General features: G+C 41.1%; 1 long non-coding RNA gene across 1 annotated transcript; it reads left to right on the forward strand.

Moving 5' to 3' along the window:
• Positions 1–621: 621 nt before the first annotated feature.
• Positions 622–4,434, forward strand: LOC128573633 (uncharacterized). Its single transcript, XR_008376503.1, has 3 exons — positions 622–1,312; positions 1,897–2,041; positions 4,130–4,434. It is a non-coding gene; the product is annotated as an uncharacterized LOC128573633 (long non-coding RNA).
• The last annotated feature ends 6,281 nt before the right edge of the window (positions 4,435–10,715 follow it).

Below are 10,715 nucleotides of genomic sequence, written 5' to 3' on the forward strand. Positions count from 1 at the left end.
TTTGGTTTTTTTTTTTTTTTTTTTTTTTGAGACAGAGTCTTACTCTGTTGTCCTCGGTACAGTGCTGTGGTGTCATAGCTCACAGCAACCTCAAACTTTTGGGTTTGAGTAATCCTCTTGCCTCAGCCTCCTGGGTAGCTAGGACTACAGGTGTGTACCACAATACCTGGCTAGTTTTTCTATTTTTAGTAGGGATGGAGTCTTACTCTTGCTCAGGCTGGCCTCAAACTCCTGACCTCAAGCAGTCCTCCTGGCTCAGTCTCTCAGAGTTAAGGTGTGAGCCACAGTGCCACCCAGGGGAGGGCTTTAATTTGCGACATGGAAAGTCTCTTACTCGTTAATGTGCAGAAACATCTCTGCTCTTCACCTGTATAGGTTTACAATGGAAGATAGACTCTATGGGTACTTATTGACTTGAATGGAAGGGTCTTGCTAACATAGGGAGCTATGTTTTAGAAATGAAACTCTTCATCTGGGGTGGGTAATCTTTTGAGAAACAAATCTAGTTAATATTTTTCTCAAACATCTGCATCTTTGTTTTGTTTTGTTTTTTCTTTTCTTTTTAATTGACAAATTCCCTCTCTCTCTTTCAGGCCCCCTGGAAGACCATCCTATGAACCACAGAGGGTAATTGAAACCAAAGAAATGACTCCATCACTTATCCAAAGCACACCTCTAGAGGCAAGGAGGAACAGAAATCTCAGCCAGCAGGGCAAGAGAACGGCCACATGTGGACAGGTGGCAGCATGAGAATGTTTAATTGCTTGTCATGTTATTAGCATGTGGAGCTTGTGAAGCACATAGCCCCAACTTAAAGCCTTGTGTTATAATTTTTTAGGTGGTGCAGCAGGTATACCATCCATGTAACTAAACTAAATATATTGCTTTTTTCTAAATATCATGTACTTTGGTGATTAGAAGCTTGGGGATCCTTTTGCTGAAATTATTTTCTTTTTCTTTTTCTTTTTGAGACAAAGTCTCACTTCTGTTGCCCTGGGTAGAGTGCCATGGTATGATACCTCACAGCAACCTCAAACCTCACTCAAGTGATCCTCTTACCTCAGCCTCCTATGTAACTAGGACTACAGGCACCCACCACAATACCTGGCTAGTTTTTCTATTCTAAGTAGAGATGGAGTCTCACTTTTGCTTAGGCTGGTCTCAAACTCCTGAGCTCAAGCAATTCACCTGCCTCGGCCGCCCAGAGTGCCAGGATTACAGGCATGAGCCACTGCACCAGCTTCTACTGAAATTTTTAAAGAAAACTCCAGAGAGTCAACAGTAACTTTAAGGCTGAGGCAGCTTTCAAGAGGTAAGATTCATCATCTTAGTTATTCGGGTCACCTTGAGATTTAATCTCTGGGCCAGCCTAGAGCTGGTCGCCTGGAACTAAAATGCAGAAACACAAGAACAGGGAGGAGTAATTACTGTGAAGGAAGGAATGGACTGACATCCCTTCTCGCTCCAGAGATGAAGTACATTTAAAGGGGTGGGGAGAACACTGCGGCTGAATATTTTTAATAGCTGATTTCCCTCCTCTGGCAGCTCCAGTTGCCTCTGTCTCTCCCCCTAACCACATTTAGGCATCATTTATTGTTATCAGGATGAGAGTAGCTTCACCAGAGGACAGAAAAAGAGGGCTTCATTTTCACAAATCAAGACCCTGAGAATACTTGGCACTGAAATCCTAACCTGACTTGGAGAGGGGTATCAAGCCCTTGGTCCAACCTGAAGTTTTCTAGGTGCTCCCCTGAGGCAGTGAGGAGAAGGCTGGAGCGAGGGAGGGAAGAAAGCTGTTAGATGCCTGTTAGGAGTTGAGGAAGAAGGGAAGGAAGGAGGAGGAGAGGGAAGCAGAGAGAGCTTTTAGACACTGGCAACCTCTCCTCTGATCCCTAGAAAAGGAAAGTGGCAGGTAACAGAAGGTGAACATGGATCGGAGTTGCTGTCACTTTCCAGCACAGCCCAAGGAGAATATAAAACCTCAGAACAGAAATGGCTGAGTGGTGTCCAGGGACAGGTGATCTGAGCCAGCTTCAAAGAGGTGAGTCACCCCAACACAGCTCACATGTGTTAGAAGGATTCTTCTGGGCTCAAAAGTGCCACCACAGTGGTAACAAAAAATACCCATGGGATTTCCTGGTGCTCCCATGGCTGGAAAGCGGTAATAACATCTTCTATGCCAACAAGGGGCTTGGCAGCAGCTGAGAGAAGGTGTGCTACACTAGAGGAGTCTTGTTCTTGGGGACAGCTGAATAGCAAAGACCCACTAGGAACAAGCACAGCTCAGCCAAGATTGGTGCAGAGATAGCATCACACAGTAATCCCAACCCCTGCTGTCCTGGTACAATAGAAGACCCCTGGAACCCAGGGAAAAGAGCAAGGGTGCAGAATTGAGTGAAATTAAAGTCCCACACTGAAGATAGGCTTGGAAAGGTAAGTCATTATGGAAAAAGAAGTGCATTTCTTATATAATTGTTGAGTGATATCTGAATCCCAAAATAAAACCATTCACTCAATCAATAAATTCAAAAACATCCAGACATATCTGATAAAACCACTTAGCTCTTCCTTTCTGGAGTTTAGGAGAATTTTATACGTCCTAACACAAATGCTGATCATTGTTATGAGCTAGATTGCGTGCAGTCCCTCAGGTTCACCCATGTAGCTCAGTCAGCGTTGCTTACTAAGTGCCAACTACATGCAGTTCCTGGGTTATGAATCAGATAGGTTCTGAAGGTTTGTTCTCTAGTTGAATTTGTATGGAAGTTGGAATGGGTACACTTTTCTATTTAGTACCTCTAATAGGTTCTGTTTGTAAGTGTGACTCATATCTCATTTGGATGTTTGTAACTTGGGGACTTTAATCACCTCTGTTCATAAGTGCAAGTTGTATATAAGTTGAATGTTTGTAACTCAGAGACTACCTGTATGTGGCTGACATTGGCCTAGGAACTTTCACCATTTTCAGCCTGTTAGTCCTTGAAACAACATCTGGGAGTGTCGGTATCATTCCCATTTTGCTGGTAAGTAAATTAAAGCTCAACAGAGTGAAATGCAAGAGAATCCTAATAGATGTTGAGCATTTCCTGCATGAAGGTTGCAGCCCCATTTGGGTGGTAATGCCCTGTTCCTTTTTCCTTCTTCTCCTAGCAGTCCCTTCCTTTCCTTTGAGCCTTCTTTACACTGTCCCCCCCAGTGCTACTGCTTTGGATACTGGTCCTCTTCCCTTTTTTTGTCATCTCCCTCAGTTTCCAAGGCACAATTCAAATTTCACCTGTTCCCAGACACGTTGAAACCTCGTAGCTGTTATTAACTTATCCACCTTCCTGTTCTTTAGGGCCTCACATGTTCATTATAGCTCTTTATCAACGTTAGTATTGCAGGATTTTGGTCATAGCAGTGTCAGATGCTGGCTTGGAAACCCCAGAAGAGTCCATCTTGTGCGTCCTCAGCACCTGCCATGCATTCACCATCCTGGGCTGTGGGTGCTTTGGTGCCTGGTATATAATAAAGCCTCAACACATATTTGTCAAACTCAATTAAAATTCTGTAATACATAGTGAAACATGAAACAGATGCTTGAAAGAATGTTTAACTGTTCATGTCTTTGAGTCCTTTACTTTTCTTCTTTTTCCTTTATTTAAAATTATTTTCAAACATATGAAAATAGTTTAAAGAATTATTTGCTGAGCATTGTGTAACCACAACCATCTTGCTTCTATAATATACTGTCTATTATATTTATATTATTTTATCTGCCCGTCTATCCATTCCTCTATCTATCCTTCAATACATAGTATTTTTTCCTGCCTTTCAAATACATCCAATGTTTGAGACACCTTTGATTTCAGCAGCAGATCTGAGATTAATTCCTGAATTTAGCCCTTATTCACGGTGTGATCTGGGGGGTATTATTTTACCTGAGTCTGTTTCTCCTCTGTAAAATGGAGGGTGGGCAATTATGTTTACTTCATAGGTAGTGGTGGGGATTAAATGAGATGATGTATATAACATTACATACACATAGCGTGTGTTCAATACAGGACAGCAAGACAAGAAGAATAGCATAACTATTTCAGCTGTAGTTTTGATTTGCAATGACTCGTACTTCTGGTGCTCTTTCTTCTAGCCTCTTCATTAGGCCTGGAAAGAGAAGAAATTCACAGGAGACAATCAGTCTTCCTTAGCTCTTCCTTGGTTATGAGCAAGAGATGCCTGGATGTAAGAGGTAAGGAAGAAGCGATCTGGGTTTTGGTGTGGATACTGCATTCTGAATTCCCTGGAGCAATTTAAAGTCCAAAGAGCTAACAGCAGAATCACCAATTATCTACTTTCACCCCCAGATGTGGCAGATCTTAATGCTTATCTAAAATTTAGAAGAACCTTTGTTAAAAATGGAGATGATTAAGAGAGAATGTCAGAACTCTACCATAGCCCTAAAAACCATGCCCTGAGCACTTTGGTGCGGGGATGTGCATATTTTCTGAGTGTGAGCTCCCCACTGTTAAGGGTGTAGAATATCCTCCATTCATAGCACCATCTTCTAATCGTTCTCCAGATCAGCTTGCCCCTGAAATGGCCCTGGAGAGCTATGGCTAGAGAATGGAGGAGGGGATCACTTTCTCTGTGGCCTCAGATCAGGCAGTATTTGGGGCATCAGAATGTTGGAAAAGGGAGATCTCATCCTTTATTTTCTGCCTGTGCTCTCATCATGCCCAGTTATCACAATGCCCTTCACAACCCTTAGTTGAATCACGGGGAGTACACGATGTTATGAATCTCATGGTGTGAGTATCATGCATTCATGATGTGAATATTCCTGGTGTGAATATCATGGTTTGAATAAAATTGTGGGGTCCATCCATGTGAATTGTTTTCTGCAGCACACTCAGAATTGAGACTTCTTAATTTCAAATTTGTGTTAGTGTGTACCAATATAGTCCCTAGATGAATTGGAGAATGTGTGATGTCCTTCATTGCTTGACAGTTTGGCAATTTAGATGACATGTTACATTAATCTGTGTAACTTTTTGAAAAATACAAGTGCCTGCTTCCCCTTCCCCAAGCCTCACTCCTCATCCTGAGACTCAGTGGGTCTTGAGATAGCCCACTGGAATCAACATTTAAAAAATCTCTATGAATTATTCTACTTCACCCTCGTGGCTAAGAAATGCCTCTTTACTGTAAAGCTGTATAGCTCTTCTTAATAAAAACAGTGAGAGTTGAAGTGTGTCTTCTTCTGAGATGCAAAATCTTCAATTGACCCTTTCATTTTTGCTTTGTTTTCTATCCGTTAATGGCTATAAAATGGAAAACAGGCTGAAATAGTGAGATTACAATATTTTCAAAGTTGAGTTGATTGGCTGTAAGACATAAAGAAAACCCAGGAGGGCACTTGAAGAGACTCTCAGCTAATATAAAGAAGAGCTAGTAAAGGTTATCCCAGCCAGGCAGGAACACAGTACTGAGATTAGCAGGGAAGGGTATAAGCTAGGACAAGAAGACAGACACACAAGAGGAATTACTGTATCTTATCAATTTTAATACGTAAGTATTTTGTATCTTAACATCCAAGGCATCAGTTGGCCTTGTACTATCGGGACATATTGTCATTGCCCATGAAGCAAAAATTTTGTTGTGTTTCATGATGGCATAACTAGACCCTTCAACTCCTCAAAGTTTCAATCAACAAACTATTAAAAATAAAATCCTGGTTGTTGTTGAAGAATCTATAACTGTTTTCTTCTGGTTAAATCAAAAAAGTAACACCATCAGAGCTTTTAGATTGTTAGTTGGTTGGAAGAAAATTCAAAGATAATTGTAGAATACACTTTTTAAATAAGCACTGCATTCTCAGGCCTCCTGATAACATAGATATCCCAGTATCTGTGAAAAGAGGAAACAAATAAGTCAATGTGCGTTGAGAAGTGATCAGAAGAGTTGCACTCTAAATATGAAAAAGTTTAAGGTGTAGCTAATTGGCAGCATCTTTTTCTCTTTTAATGGCATGTAATAAGAGGAGAATATTGAAGCAGATCTGAACTCCAAAAAGTCCCCTGGAAAAGGTATTTGTGAAATCCTAGAGGATACCCAGTGAATCATAGACCTGTGCCTATTTCTATAAAGGCCAGCAGCTACCAGGTGTGAAGAAAGAAAGAAGAACCAACATATATTTAAACAATAATAACCTTTAAAAAGAAAAATGGCTAGGTTCCATTAAGAAGTCATTATTTATTTTTATTAGAATGTTTTAAAGAATTGTTTAGTTATGTGAACAGGAACTGATGGATGTACCCAGGTAGACTTTCAAAAATCTTTCATAGGATCCTTCCTGGGGACAGTTAGAACAACACAACAGAATCACCATTGAATTAGGATTGAGTGGAGGCCGTTTGGAGGTTTGGTGTCTTTTAAGGCCTCTAAATTTGTGTTACAGGATGGTAACATCTAGAGCTGGAGGTAAGCTTTTCATTCCCCTCCTCTTGAACTGAACTGCTCCTGAGAAGTGGTCATTTTTTCTATACTTAGAAACCTTGTTGTAGAATCCCTCAAGATCTGTAATTCACAAGTTTCATTCCTCTTCCATCTGCTTCCTTTTAATAACTTGAAAAAGCTTTCTTATAAGCCCTAGGCTGCTCCTCTCCAGGCTAAACATCCTTTTCTTCCAAGGTTTCTCACAGTCTGTTTCTTTCAGATCCTTCTCTTCTTTGAGTCTTTCCTCCAAATATCCTCCAATTTTTTGACATCCTTTATAACTAGCTAACAAAGGTCCAATTTGTTCAGGAATCTTAATTATGCCTATTTCCATGGTCATTTATCACCAGCACCCTTTTCATTCTCAAAGCGTCCTGATTAGAACAATATCCTATGTGGTCAGCCTACTTACAACCGAATGAGATATAGTATCTAAGGGTAGCTTGACCAGCAAACATAAGGGCAGGGCTTTCACCAACCTAAGTCTTGATTCTCTACAAGTGTAGCCAAACAGTTGCATTAGGGACTTGGGCCACATATGACACCATTGTTTCATGTTAAGCTTCTGGCCAACTACACCCGATCCCATGAAGCCACATTTTCCCTAGGTCATTCTCATGCTGGTGGTTCTTTAACATTTGTTCCTACTAAATTTCATGATGTTAGGATTCGACTCATTGTCTAGTCTGTCAAGAACATTGTTATCCAAAATGCTGGCTTATCCCTTCCCACCTCCTAGTACCAGAATATATAATCTCGTTCGTCTGTATCATTATCCAAATTCTTGAATTAAAATATTACATAATAAAATCTTGGAGAATTTTTCCTCTTTTACGGTTTTCCCCCATTCACATCTTGGGAGTCATTTAACATCACAAACTCAATCATAATACCATTTACTTCTGGCCTTGCACAAAAATATCTGGGAGAACTTAACAAATGCCTTTCAGAACTTAAGATGTATAATGTAGAATGCCTTTTCCTAATCTATGCATCCAGATCCTGGACCTAAATAAATAAACATATAAATAAAGTAAAAAAAAAGATGAAAAAAAGAAATTTAAACAGAAACTGAGCGAAGTCTGATATGACTCTTCAGTGAGTGCACTTCTTTTATTTTACCCCCCCACAGGGTCTGGGGAATGTAACACCTGACATGCAGAGTAGGTCAGTGATCAATGAATATTTGTTGATCCAAGCACAATTTTTTCATTGAAAAAAGAGCAGAAGATCTCGCTTATGGCTCTTGCTGTGAAAGAAGCTTATTTCTTTACACCTGTCAAGGACATCTGCTTTGGGAAGTCCCCCACACAGCATAGGTCCACACCAGAGTATAAATTGACTGTTCGCTAATCATGTAAATATTATTGCTGAAACGAAAACATGATTGAGGCTGGAAGTGTGAACTGAATGCAGAAAGTGCCAACTCTTTAATGTAAGCAATTAATTAGGCCTCATCTTTAAGCCTGGTGATAGGTCCCAGGGTGTTAATCAAATCAAATATCACCAGCTGCTGAGAGAACAGGCTCCTTCAGGAAGCATCCCGCATACCGTGGGGAAGAGAGAGATGGCAAGGAAATGGATTTTCTGAGGCTCCAATGGCTAAGGACACCTAAAGGGGACACCTAAAGGGGAACTGTGGGAAACCATTATGTTGGCAGATCAAATACTGTCAAATTGGCTGAAATGATGTAAAAAGTCTAGATTTGGGAGCCACGCAGAATGCGGTTCAACTCCTGATTTGACTTTTTCTAGCCTTGGAAAGTTATGGGATCTATCTGACCCTTAGTTTCTTTAGCTTTAAAATGGGGGTGACAACACCTATCTTACAGTGGTTTATAAGGATAAGGGACTACATGACAACAACCAGGGCAGAGCACAGCCTCTGGGAAGGATTCTGTATGGCAGTAGGAAGGAAAGGGAGGGTGGTTGTTAATTATTGACGGGGTTCTGGTCCCCACTCTGCTGCTGATTTGCCCTCTTTATCCTTGGGCCTACCCTTGAACTTCAGAGCTTGCTCTTCCCTATCTCTGAAAGGTCAGAAGTGGACTGTGGTGCTGCAAGGCTGACTGCCCAGCATCCTGTGATGGGGATGAGAATTGGGGCAATTTTGTGATAAGTGGAGTAAAACATGGGCAAAATCTACCTATATGTGGGAGGGACATCAAACAAGGGTGACATCCTGCAGGGAGTTTTATTTTTCCCACCCCAACCTGTCCTCCCCCAGGGCAGGTTGGAGGCCGCCTGAGGAACTCAGGCCACCATGTCCTGTCCTCACCACACTTGGTTGGCTGTCATCACAGGTGAACAGGTGGCCTGAGCAAACATGCTCCAGGTAGAACATGTTTGTTTAGGGCAGGGGACACTCAGCATCATGACAGGGTGCCTTGAGGGAAATAGTAAATTTTGAAAGGTAGAAAGGGCCTGTCATGAACTATTTGAAATATTTAAAATAACATTTATTTTTCTTTTTTTATTTCAGATTTGTACACAGTTGATTCAGAGCTATGGACATGCAATAGTTTAAAGGCCACCGCCGCAAACAGTCTGTGTATGTCCTTCCAGGTGTTTATATATAAAACAGAAATGACTTCACACCATCACTCTATCTCATAGCATACTTTTATGGATATTTTTTTTCTCCCTTCCTCAATAATGCTATTTAAGTTCTGGTGGTTTCAAATAATGCCTTCATTATTCAGCAGAGGTTGTCAGAATGAGACCCTTGCACCTAGGGGCAAGTGTAAGGGATATTAGAGAACAGGAAGAAATCTTATAATTTATATTTATATTTTTGCCTCTTCTTTTTTAAAAAAATTATGTGTGTATGTGTGTATTTCATGACATATAAAAGTATGTCTGGAGGTAGGGAGTCCAGAGCTGGGACAGCAGTTCAAAGAACTAAAGCTTTTTCTGGCCTTCTGTTCTCCCACCTTAGAGCACAGCCTCAGCCTCAAGCTTCAAGACACCCACTGTGTGTCTGGATCTTACATTCATATTTCAGTAAGAAATAACAGGAAAAAGTGAAGGGCAAATGGTTTTCTCCTAGTGGCTTTTGCATTTTAGTCCTTCCTTCTCATTGGTCTAATCAAGGGAAGGAGGGAAATGGAAACATTTTAGCTTTTCAGTCTCTGTGGCAAAGGGAGGCAAGGACATAGGGACTTGTGACTTGTTTGGGGTAGACGATCCATAGGGTTTGCCACAGTCCTTTCCCCAGAAAGATGCATGCACTTCCTCATACCCACCTCATAGCCAACTGCCAGGCAATGTCAGCATTTTTTCCTCTTAAATGGAGGTGGAGGAGAAGCTGCTCCATAGGCCAAATCGAGACCCACCACTGGAATGGATGCTGTGTTCGGCCTAAAGCCAGGGGGCATGAGAGGAGCCATGGGGGAAGGGAGAGAGAAGAGAAAAAGAAATTGTACCAAAAAAAAAAAAAAATTGTACAAATAGGAGAGGCAGATAGAGGAAGCAGAGTGGGTATGTGGGTTTGAAGGTTAGAAGTAGCAGATTTGAAATAATAGTAAAAAAGATATATGAGGTCTGACAATTAAGTTCGTAAATTTGCCAACATGCACTTAAAAAAAACAACCCAGTAAGCTTTCTTTCTTTCTCTCTCTCTCTCTTCTCTCTCTCTCTCTCTTTCATTTGTTTCTTTTCTTTTCTTTCTTTCAAGATGGAGTCTCACTCCATCACCCTCAGTAGAGTATTGTGGTATCACAGCTCACAGCAACCTCAAACACTTGTGCTCAAAGATTTTCTGTTGCCTCAACCTTCCTGGTAGCTGGGACTACAGGTGCCTGCCACAACACCCAACTATTTTTTAGAGATAGGGTTCCTGAGCTCAAGCAATCCACCTGCCTCAGCCGTCCAGAGTCCTAGGATTACAGGTGTGAACCACTATGCCCAGCCTCAGTAAGGTTTAATAACCTTTGTATATCAGTGTCTCACAGTTGTGTTCATGTTGATGTGTGCGTGTCTTGCTAAGTGACATTCATTATTGTTGTTTGTTTTTGTGTGCTGTCATGTGAATGTCAGAGCTTGAATTACAGCAACAAACAACATTAAATTTCTTGTTAAACTTGACAAGAGTAAAAGTAAAATCAGGGATATGTTAGTCCAAATTTATGAGGATAATGCCATGAAGAAAATAGCAGTGTACAAATGGATTAAACATTTTTCAGAGGGGAAAGTGTCACTGATAAAGAGAGGTCAAGGCAGCCAGTAATAAGCAGAACTGA

The sequence above is a fragment of the Nycticebus coucang genome, chromosome 2 (assembly GCF_027406575.1).
Source record: "Nycticebus coucang isolate mNycCou1 chromosome 2, mNycCou1.pri, whole genome shotgun sequence".
Lineage (NCBI taxonomy): Eukaryota > Metazoa > Chordata > Mammalia > Primates > Lorisidae > Nycticebus > Nycticebus coucang.